The 10799-nt window shown below is 48.7% G+C and overlaps 1 long non-coding RNA gene across 2 annotated transcripts in view; it reads right to left on the bottom strand.

Moving 5' to 3' along the window:
• Window positions 1-3229: 3229 nt before the first annotated feature.
• LOC125925468 (uncharacterized) overlaps window positions 3230-10799 on the bottom strand; it is an 8748-nt gene continuing 1178 nt past the window's right edge. Inside the window, exons 2-6 of one of the 2 annotated variants that reach the window (XR_007458837.1) lie at window positions 6728-6906; window positions 6193-6353; window positions 5054-5140; window positions 3626-3738; window positions 3230-3499 (exon numbers count right to left, since the gene is read on the bottom strand). This is a non-coding gene — a long non-coding RNA (uncharacterized LOC125925468). Of the gene's footprint in view, window positions 3500-3625; window positions 3739-5053; window positions 5141-5238; window positions 5413-6192; window positions 6354-6727; window positions 6907-10799 lie in introns of those variants that run through there. The other variant, XR_007458838.1, reaches the window with a different exon arrangement.

The raw sequence follows: 10799 nt of genomic DNA, 5'->3' as shown, positions 1-10799 counted from the left end.
AAATATATAATATTATATATATATATATATAAAGAAAAATCCCTTTGTGTTAAAAAAATATAAAGTGTGAAGTGGGAGTGGAAAGAAGTTGTGGGATTGGTGGATGGGGGCCAGGGAAAAGGTGGAGTGAAATACCAAGGATGGCCTTGCCTGCATGTCCAAGAGGTCAAAGAACTTTCCCATCTGATGTCTCTTGTTCACCACCAGGGCTAGGTCTTTTGGCTTGCCCAAATCATCTATATCCATGATTAATTTTATGTGTCAATTTGACAGGGGGCTGGGGTGTCCAGATGTTTGGTCAAACATTCTGCGGGTGTTTGTAAGGGTGTTTTTGGATAAGATTAGCATTTACATTTGAAGACCGAGCGAAGCCAATGTGGGTGGGCCCTGTCCAATCAGTTGAAGGCCTGAACAGAACAAAAAAGCTGACTTGCCTCTGAGCAAAACCTGCCTCCTTCCTGCCTGCCTTCGAATTGGGACATCAACATTTCCCTGCCTTTGGACTCAAACTAAAACTTTGGCTTTTTCCGGGCTTTGAGCCTGCTGGTCTTAAGACCGGACCTACACCACGGTCGTCCTGGTGGCCTTCAGACTTGGACTGGAACCACCCACTGGCTCTCTCGGGCCTGCAGCTCACCAACTCCACCTGCACAGTTTGGGACATGTCAGTCTCCACGGCCGTGGGAGCCAGTTCTTTGTAACAAATCGTTCTCTCTACGAGCATCCTATAGGTTGTGTTTCACAGGAGAAGCATGACTAATACAAGGAGGTTTTACTAACACCAGACAAGTCAGCGGCTCATAGGTGTCGGAGCTAGAAATCAAACACTTGCCTCAGTTTACAGATGTTACGTGCGAGCCCAAGAAGGAAGGTTCTTCCCGCTGCACATTCCAGCAACCACGCTCACTTAGCTGATACTTGGAGTCTCCTTAACTGGAGACCATAATTAGAAATAAGACTTGGGGCGCCTGGGTGGCTCAGCTGGCTAAGCATCCGACTCTTGGTTGTGGCTCAGGTCATGATCTCACAGTTCATGAGTCCGAGCCCCACATCTGGCTCCGTGCTGACAGTGCAGAGCCTGCTTAGGATTCTCTCTCTCTCTCTCTCTCTCTCTCTCTTTCTCTCTCTGCCCCTCCCCTGCTCATGCTCTCTCTCAAAATAAATAAAAATTAAAAAAAAAGAGAGAGAAAGAAGACAAATATCCCTGGGAAGATAAGGTACTGACACGCGTCCATAAGAGAATACAAGTGACTCGGAATGTTTTCGGAGGAGAAATTTTCGAAGGGGGATAGCAGAGGTAGAGGGTGGAAAGACAGACATAGTTCCTACCCTCTCGGAGGTCCTTGGCCAGTGAGAATTTCAGAGAAGTGTAGAAGTGACCTGTGGAGTCGGCATGCTTTGGAGGCAAGGGGGCACTCAGGACAATGGGAGACAGGGGACGGGGAGGACGGTGGGGGCCACAGGCCTCACCTCCTCATTACTCTGTCGAGAGCTGGCTCAGAGCAGTGCCGGCTTTGCTAGGCTGGGAAGCTGAGACTGTCCCTGCGGGGGGACGAATGGTGGAGGTGGCCCACGCCTTCATTTCAGTGAGCTCACAGAAAACTTCTGAAAATACAGATCTCCAGCGGTAGTGCTTACATCTTTTAAAAAAGAACATTTTTAGTGCATGCCTTCTGCCTTCCTAGTTACGCTGGGGGGTGCCGGGGGTGCAGTGGGTGGCGGGGTATCTGGAGCGGTGAGGCAGCCAGCAGCCCATTTTCAAACCTTAGGTGTAATGGGGCTTTTTTTGTTGTTTGTTTTTTGTTTTTGTTTTTGCTTTTTGGCTTGTATGAAGCTTATGATGGATTTTTCTCTTTGGGTCAAAGAGAAAGCCCATCTGGCCACGACAGTAACTGCCCATCCTATTTAGAGCAAAGGCAATGGGCAAGACGGTGAGGATACTTGAAACCCCATCGTGTGAGGAAGGTGAAGGAAAGGAGGATGTGTTCAGCGCGGGAGAGACCCCCTCAGGGGGCTGGGGAGCAGTCTTCAGCAGCTGTCGGAAGGGCTGCCCTGGAGAGGAAGGAATGGGGTTGTACCGTGTTCTCCGGAGCGCAGGGCTGGGGAAGGCTCCGGGAACACGGACTGCGAGAGTCAAGGGGTAACTGGGCTGCTGCGGGGGCTCGGGCGTTCTCTGCACTGGAAGTCCCGGAACACGGGCCAGACAAGTGCTTGGTGCGTGTCAGGGAGGAGATTCATGCACAAGGAATGGTTGGTCTACACTCTTCTTAAGTACCTCTAACCCTGGGATTCTTTGATACGGGGCGGTGGAGAATGACCGATTGCCACAAATAGTGGGGTCCGGAGAGGAGGAAACGTGACCATTCACCCCGCCCAACAGGTTGGTCCGTGCCGTATGAAGCTGTGTGTCATACACATGGGCGCCCCAAGATGACGGTGTTGGGAAGAAGAGCTTTTGGAAGGTGCTTAGGTCATGAGTGTGGCACCTTCCCGAATGAGATTCGTGCCCTTGTATAAGAGACCCCACAGGGGTTCCTCAGCCCTTCCGCCACGTGACGGCACAGAGAGGGCTGACAGCTGTGAACCAAGAAGCAGGCTGTCACCAGAGTTCCACCACATTGATGCCTTCCTCTTGGGCTTCCCAGCCTTCAAAACTGTGAGAAATACATTTCTGTGGTTTGGAAGCTACGCAGGTTGTGGTACCTTGTTAGAATAGCCTGAATGGACCAAGGTGTCACAGAACGATTGATTCATCCAACCCCTTCCCGCTGCCCAGACACCATGCTCCCCAACGAGCATGGCCATCGTTTGGCTTTTCGTATTAGTTTCTCTACGGCGAAGGTGCGTGACAGAGGACTCATCACGGTACCTACCTCAGTGTTATAATCATTTACTTGACAGTCTATTAACCTAGACTGAACTTTCTCGTATCCCCCCCCCCCCCCACCCCCGCCATTAGCACAGTGCCTGAAACGTAGCAGGAACTCACGAAATCTGTTAAATGAATGAAGCCCGGAAGCCAACAATCACATCTCGCTGGGGCCAGGAGAAGCAGTGAAGAAATGAAGAAATGACACTAAGAACTGGGAGTTCTGGGGCGCCTGGGCGGCTCAGCCGGTTAATCTCTTCATCTTGACTCAGGTTATGATCTCCCGGTTCGTGAGTTCGAGCCCTGTGTCGGGCTCTGCGCTGACAGTGAGGAGCCTGCTTGGGATCATCTCACTCTCTCGTTTCCAAAATAAGTAAATATTAAAAAAAATTTTTTTTTTTTAAAAACCTGGGAGCTCTTTATTCAAAAGTTACTAAGTCCCTATTATGTGCCAGGCACAAGGCTGGGACACACGGGTTGTGCGAAGATGACAGCCACACTGTTCGCTTTCAGGGAACTGTGTGGAGTGGAGGGGACGGTCCAGGCTGAGACAGCAGTATTGACAAAAGACTGGAGTCCTGGTGGTGTTGGACGTGTCCGAGGGCCTGTAGCTCGTGAGGCTGGATTAGGCTGAAAAGGGATCGGAATGGAAAGGGTCACTGATCAAAACAGTGATTAGTGATGATCACTGGAAGGGTGACGTGGCCTTTAAACCTTGCCCATCACAGGTCTGTCAGGTTCGAGTTTGGACTTTACCTTGGAAGCAGCAGGGAAATCAATCGTTGGACACTCTGAAACAGATGAGTGTTGCAGTCAAGTGTGTGTTCCAGAAGGTTCCCTTGTGGCAGTGTGGACGTGGGCTGACATGCCTGGAAGCCGGGAAGAGGAAGCAGAAGGCTTGCCATAGTCCTGGCAAGAGACACTGAGAGCCCTGGGGAGGGGATGGATGTGAGATATTCTAGAGAGGAGGTACAACAGACCATGGAATGCGTATGCAGGGTGAGGAAGAAGGAACGGTTAGGGTACATGAGCGGTCTGGGTGGCGCTTTCAGTTGGAAAAGGAAGGAGGATTTGGTTCAGGTGGCAGGTATAGGCAATGAGTTCAAGGTATATATATATATATATATATATATATATATATATACTTATGCACATATATATACATGTACATATATACATGTATATATATACATGTATATGTGTATGCTTTAATGTTTAGTTGTATTTGAAAGAGAGAGAGAGAGAGGGAGAGAGAGCAGGGGAGGGGCAGAGAGAGAGGGAGACACAGAATCTGAAGCAGGCTCCAGGCTCCGAGCTGTCAGCACAGAGCCCGATGCGGGGCTCCAACCCACGAACCACGAGATCATGACCTGAGCCGAAGTTGGACGATTAACTGACTGAGCCACCCAGGCGCCCCTCAAGTCATATATTCTGAGATGGAAAGGTTATGAGGATATTCAGAAGGAGAAACCCTGTAGGAAATGGGAGACAGGGATCCAGAGGTCAGGGGAGAATTTGGGGTCAGAAATAAAAGTTGGGGGTCCTCAGCATTTTGGGTGGTGAAGAAAGCCTTGGAGAGAATGAGGTCCCGTGTGGGGCGTGAGTCAGGGGACCACAGTCCAAAGACAGAGGAGACAAAAACTGGTTAGAGAGCTAGAGGGAGAATCATGGAGGCCAAGAGAGCCCAGCGTCTCCTGGAAGGCACCAAGATGGGACACCTAAGCCTGCTTTGAAGGTCAGAGAGTGTTTACCTAAAGAGGGGATGTCTTAAGCTGGGCCTGAGGAGGACTGGGAGACGGTGGGTGGGGTGGTGCCTCAAAGAGTCAGTGGTGGGGACAGCAGACATATCCGGGAGATTGGAGAGTGAGTGGAAGCTGAGAAAGTGTGGGCCGCAAATAGAAACCATTATTTTTTGAAGTTTGATACTGAAAGGGAGGAAAAGATAGGCTGATGGTTGAAGGGGAAGTTTTCTTAGGACAGGCGAGAGCCACCGTGCTGACCGGCAGGATGGAGAGGTGAGAACTCAGCACCCGGGAGAGGCCAGAGCGGCCTCACCGAGCAGAGGAGGCGAGGGGGGCGGGCTCAAGCTTTGGGTCTAGCGCACCTGCACCTCCCTTCAGCAACGCTGGGCTGCGCCCGGGCCCCCCTTGGCCCCGCTGATCTAGTCTCCCCGTTAGTACTTACTGAGCAGCACCTGGCAGAGGGCCTGCGCCACCGCGTCCCGGACTGGAAAGGTGACTGAGATCTAGGCTCTCCTCTGGAGGACTCGGTCTGAAGGGTGGAACAGAGGAGAAACTTAAGGTGAGCGTGGTGAAGGCCACAAGCAGGGTCAGCGCTGGCCGCCACAGAAGACAGTGGAGGTCACACACCCTAGAGCAGGTGACATCGGAGCTGAGCTGAGACCTAACGTAGGAGCCGGCCCCATGAGCCCAGCTGGGCAGGGGAACAGGCAGAGCATCCCAAACAGAACGTTGCCCTCCAAACCCTCTCCCGCTTCCTCCAAGTACCCCCCTCCCAGGACGCCAGGAGCCTCTGACCTTCCTCCCTTCCCCCAGCACAGTCTTCACCCCTATTTAACTAACACCCCCTCCTGTGTCACAATGGGTTGTAGCCCCTCCTCTTTTAGAAACTTCTAAAGAAAGAGACTGGTCTCGGTCATCTTTGCATCTCCTGTGTCCAGTGCAGTGCTCGGCACACAGTTAATGCTTAAAAATTACATATACATTTTATAAAGCATTGCTTAATTCTTCCTTCCTTCCTTCCTTCCTTCCTTCCTTCCTTCCTTCCTTCCTCCCTCTCTTTTCTTCCTTTCTTTTTCTTTCTTTTTCTCTTTCTTTCTTTCTTTCTTTCTTTCTTTCCTATGTAAACTCTGCCCTCAACGTGAAGCTTGAACTCACAACCCTGAGATCAAGAGTCACATGCCCTACCAACTGAGCCAGCCCTGTGCTCCCAAAGATATATTTATTGATATGAAATCTTCTCAGGCCTAAGGACCACTTTTCATGGCTAATAAATCCTCAAGGCTGCCAGTGGCAGGGTTAAGGCAGAGAGGTCAAAAGGGAAAGGGGTGCCTGGCTGGCTACGTTGGAAGAGCATGTGACTCTTGACCTTGGGTTCCTTACTTTGACCCCACATTGGGTGTAGAGATTACCAAAATAAGTGAATAAATAAGCTTTAAAAATATTAAGGGAAAGGAAAAGTAGACAGGGAAAGAAAAATAAGGCCGAGGGAGAGGGCTGGGGTTGGGGGTGGGGAGGAAGCAAAAAAACACAGATAAGGTATACACACACAGGGCAGGGATAGAATTCCAAACAAAACCTAACCAGAATTCTCTTTGCTCCATGAGACCTTGTCATCGGATTCTTTTCCATCATAGGAGAGCCCCTGTTCTCCCTCCACTTCCGGGCTCTGTCATTGGAGTCTGATTTCTAGACATAATCGGTTACATGCATCACAGCTGCATTTTCTAAGAAGCAGGGAGAATCTGAGAGAAAGAAGGAGGGGGGATTAAGCCCTGTAGACCAACAATTTCCCAATTTTATGGGGTGAGCCTAGACAGAATTCAAATTTTCTTCCTTGAGAGTCTGAAGGAGGGAAGCCGGTGGCTGTGTCCCACTTCTGAAGTGGGTATCCAACTCACCAGCCATGCGTTCTTTAGCATGGCAAAACTAATTTTGTTTCGCAGCTGGATAAATAAAGTAAGGCAGAAAAAAGCTGGCATTACACATTTTTGAATTAGCACCAAGTCTTTCAAACTCCACCTCTTTCCGGAAATGTTCCTGAATGCGGTGGGAGGTGGTAATTTCCCTCCCTCTCCCTCCTCACCACAAAGCACACCGCTCTAAGAGCTGCACTTACCCCAGCCTGACTTTTCCTTCCCCGGCATCTCTGGATCCTTAGCTGAATTCTTTGTCTAGGTCAATAGGGATCAAAAGAGATAATGCAGGGGGTGGGGGGACTCCAAAATCCATGGAAGTCGTGGATAGCAATAATGGTCTCTGAGGGTGCCAGTGTCGCTGGTCCACGAGCGACAATTCCTAAAAAATGAACAAAACCTTTCGGTGGTCGTATCTGAATTAATTTTAAGTGAAAAAAAAATTTTCAAGTCAGTTGCCATAAAACACACAAGAGAGGAAGCAAAACTTCTGGCTTAGAATTCAGAGAAGTACATATCCTACAATGAGTTAGTCAAACCACACAGAATCTTATACGGTTACCCACAAGGTGGATTTCATGAACTTTTGTCCATCAAGCTGCATCTTTTGCAAAGGGCAATTAGGAAAGAGGTGATCGGCTCTGTTCTTTTTCTCTAGTACATATTCTGTATCAATTTTCACAGCTAAGAGAAAGTACCTGTTTCAAAGACCAACAAAATTGTCTTAAGTTAAAAAAAACCTTAGTGGAGGAGGGAAGAAGTAGGCTGGGCGTAGATTCCAATGAAGAAAAGAATACGCAGTTATTTTTGAGGTGTGTTTGGGATAGGTCATGAAATGTGTGAGGCAGGTACTACGCCCCAGGCACGTAACTGCAATAAGTCATGTCTTGTCATGTCCTCTGTGGGAAAACAGGGAGTTGGGTGAAGATTACAGCTAGGGCTGAAAGATTTTTCCATGAGCTTCCCTCATAGCTCAGAGGCTACAAATACCTTATTCAAGGACGTTTTTCTCTGGACCTTGAATAGCCTCTGATTATAAGTCTTGTTGGGGATGGAACTTCTTTGCCCAGAAAAATAGTCTTAGTGTAAAGATACTTCTAACCAGCATGTTACTGGTTGTCTTTGGTGAATTTTAGGGCCTTGGCAGGTAGTGGGGTTGGCAAATGCTGCCATATTCAGTATCCAGTTAGCCTGCATTCTATTTTCAGTGATAACCTTACCATTTCAAGTCCTAAAAATGTCATAACTATAGGGTCATTCAACAAGTACTCAAAGCATAGTTTGATCGACTGTCTTCTTCTTTTCCTCCATCCACCACAGACTACAAGCTGAAAGGTATGAATATCTTCTATTTTTAAATTTTTTTTTAATGTTTATTTATTTTTGAGACAGAGAGAGACAGAGCATGAACAGGGGAGGGTCAGACAGAGAGGGAGACACAGAATCTGAAACACGCTCCGGGCTCCGAGCTGTCAGCACAGAGCCCGATGCGGGGCTCGAACCCACGGACCGCGAGATCATGACCTGGGCCGAAGTCGGACACTCAACCGACTGAGCCACCCAGGCGCCCCTATCTTTTATTTTTTAAAGATGTTGAAAGTGAGGCCCAGAAGGGATAGGTCATAAGGATTTTCTCAAGAAGATCAAGTCTGGAGTTTAGAGAGATTGAAAAGCTAGAACCCAGAAATCCCAGATTTTTATTCTTTTGTGTCAGCCATACTTCACATCTGACCCTATGTGGGGGTGTTGACGCTTCCTCTGACTTAAACTTCTCTCTTGTTTATTTCATGTGCTACAACACATGGCTGGGGAAGACAGAACAGGCAATCGGATGGTTCCATGTTTGCTCAGTCAGAGTCCATGAAATATTTCTCTAGGAAAAAGGGACACTAATTTGGGGTAATGATGAAGCAGTGAAAAAGAAGACAGGGAAAGGGAAGTTGCTTTAAGAAATAATCGTAAGAACTAGGTGTTCTTGGGATAGGAAATGTAATTAAATTAGGGGAGCAGAGCTGGCAGGGCTGGGATAACTCGATTGCTTAAAAAACACAATTTTAGGGCAGTTCAAGCAGAAAAACACATATTAAATACTTAAAGAAAATCTGCAAATTTAATTGGCATAGCCCTGAGTAGCCAAGGCTACCATTGGAAATCTACCTATTGAGTGAGAAAGTGACCAAAGTAACAAAAAAGCAACATAACCACCATGGAGTTTGCAAAAACAACCATCTGTTGTGTGAGGAACCATGGAGAGAGATTCTGTATTTATAGAATCTTGAGTGGGAAAAGCAGGCACAATAATATCCCCCCCCCCCCCCCCAAGTTCACTAATCTGAAATCTGACTTATCTTCTAGTTTCTCTGCGGTCAACATGTACTATTTAAAAAAAAAAAAAAAAGTCAATTTAAAAGCAGACTTGCTAGGACTAATTTGAGAACTCCCAAAGTAGGATCTTTTCCAAAAATACACTGCAATTGACAATACTATCAGCTCAGTGTTAAAGGGGTTGTGATACAATAGACCCTGGGGCTGAATCAGATGTTTACTGTAGCTTGGGGAGAACAGGCTAGTCTGTAGAAGAGTTCCCCTAGCCTTAACTGTTCTTGATACAAGGTTTAGAATGAGATCTTTCTATAAACAAATGTTTCCAAGAGTGTATCTTAAATAGCCTACCTTAATAATTCTTATTTTTTCCTCTCGGTTTCTAAAATGGAAACTGCTGTAAGGAAAATTTTTTATATCAGAGGCCAAGAGTGCTGGTGTTTTTCAGTTATTGCAGGTTTCCTCTTAATGAAAATATGTTTACATCCTCCGGTGAAATTATTTTTAGAAAGCTAACATCTTTTGGTAGCGCTGGTCTTACAGGAATACCTCCGTGTTACAATTACTCTGTACTAGGGCAGGAGGTTGGAAATAAAATGAAGTGCCAATTCTCTTCCAAAAGCCTACACAGGGATTATAGGATCATATTTTACTCTGTGAGTTCAATTAATTTTACCTTGAATTCAATTGGGGGGGGGGTGAGGTGGAGGCAAAAGTAAATGATATCATCGTTTACTGGGTGTCTACTATGTGCCAGGAAATGCACGAAGCACATTATAGTCTTTATCTCATTTGATCTTTTCAGCAACGCTGCACCTTATCATCCTCATTTAACATGGGGAACTGAGGTTCAGAGAGGTTAAGTAACTCACTGCAGGTCTTACAGCTAGTATATGACCAAGTAACTCAGACATCGGCCTAGCTGGCTTCTTGTTAAAAAGAATATGCAAGCGATTTCTTCGAGGGTTCAGGAGTCCAGCTTACAGACTGCACATCTCTTCTGCTGCTGCTAAATTACTCAACTAGTCGCTAATACCAAGTGTGGCTTGATTCCTTAGGAAGTCTGTTTACGAGAACCTATGTGGTAGAAACTCTGCTAGGTGACTTATGCACCTTATCTGCTTTAATCATCACAACTCTGAGACTGGGTTCTCTCCATTTTACAGATGATGAAGCTTTGGGGAGGTTAAAGTTACTAAGATCTGGGAGTTGGTGAAGGACAAGGCCACGACTGGATTCCAGGTCTGACTCCATTTGTCAGTCCCCGAGCTAGCGAGCCACAGTGCTGACATAATATTCACCGGGGGTGTTCTTAGCATCCCGGGAGCAGGTACTCGGATGAACAAGCTGCAGCGGCACCAACTCCCCCGTCCATCTAGCCAGGGTCAAGGCAGGACAAGTGACCGGGGAGAGAGAAGCCCTCACGCTTCAGCTTAGCAACAACAAAGGTGGTCCCGGCGAGCGCCACCTCCACTATCGGGCGCGGGAGATGCGGTGAGGCCCCAAGCCGTCCGAGGTGTCCCCCCCCCTCCCCCGCACAGATGGCAGCTTTGGTGCTGCGGACTCTGTCGGGCGCTTCAGCAGGCTGTTAGTAGCCACTCAGTCCGGCGGAGAGCGGCGAGTGCGGAGCTCCAGGGGGCATCCTCACTGCGCCCACGCGCACACCCGCTTCCCGGGACCCCCGGACTCCCGGACCCGGACTTCTGGACGGCCGCAGTTCTCAGTCCTACTCCCACAGCCGCCCCACCCTTCCCGCCCCCGGAAGTGACGCGCGGCGGCTACGGCGCCTGGGAGGGGCCCGGACGCAGCCGGGGGGTTTGAGAGTGGCGGCGGCCGCGGAGAGACTGGCAGGCCGGGCCCCGGCGAGGAACGCCCCGAGCGCGCGCCCGGCGGGTAGCGGCCCCACGACCCGCGCCGCTGCCGCCGCCGCCACCGCCGCGTGCGGGGGCGGGG

The sequence above is a fragment of the Panthera uncia genome, chromosome F1 (genome assembly GCF_023721935.1).
Source record: "Panthera uncia isolate 11264 chromosome F1, Puncia_PCG_1.0, whole genome shotgun sequence".
NCBI classification, from domain to species: Eukaryota; Metazoa; Chordata; class Mammalia; order Carnivora; family Felidae; genus Panthera; species Panthera uncia.
Note: the sequence above shows the minus strand (reverse complement) of the source record. Positions and strands in the feature narration are given on the sequence as shown.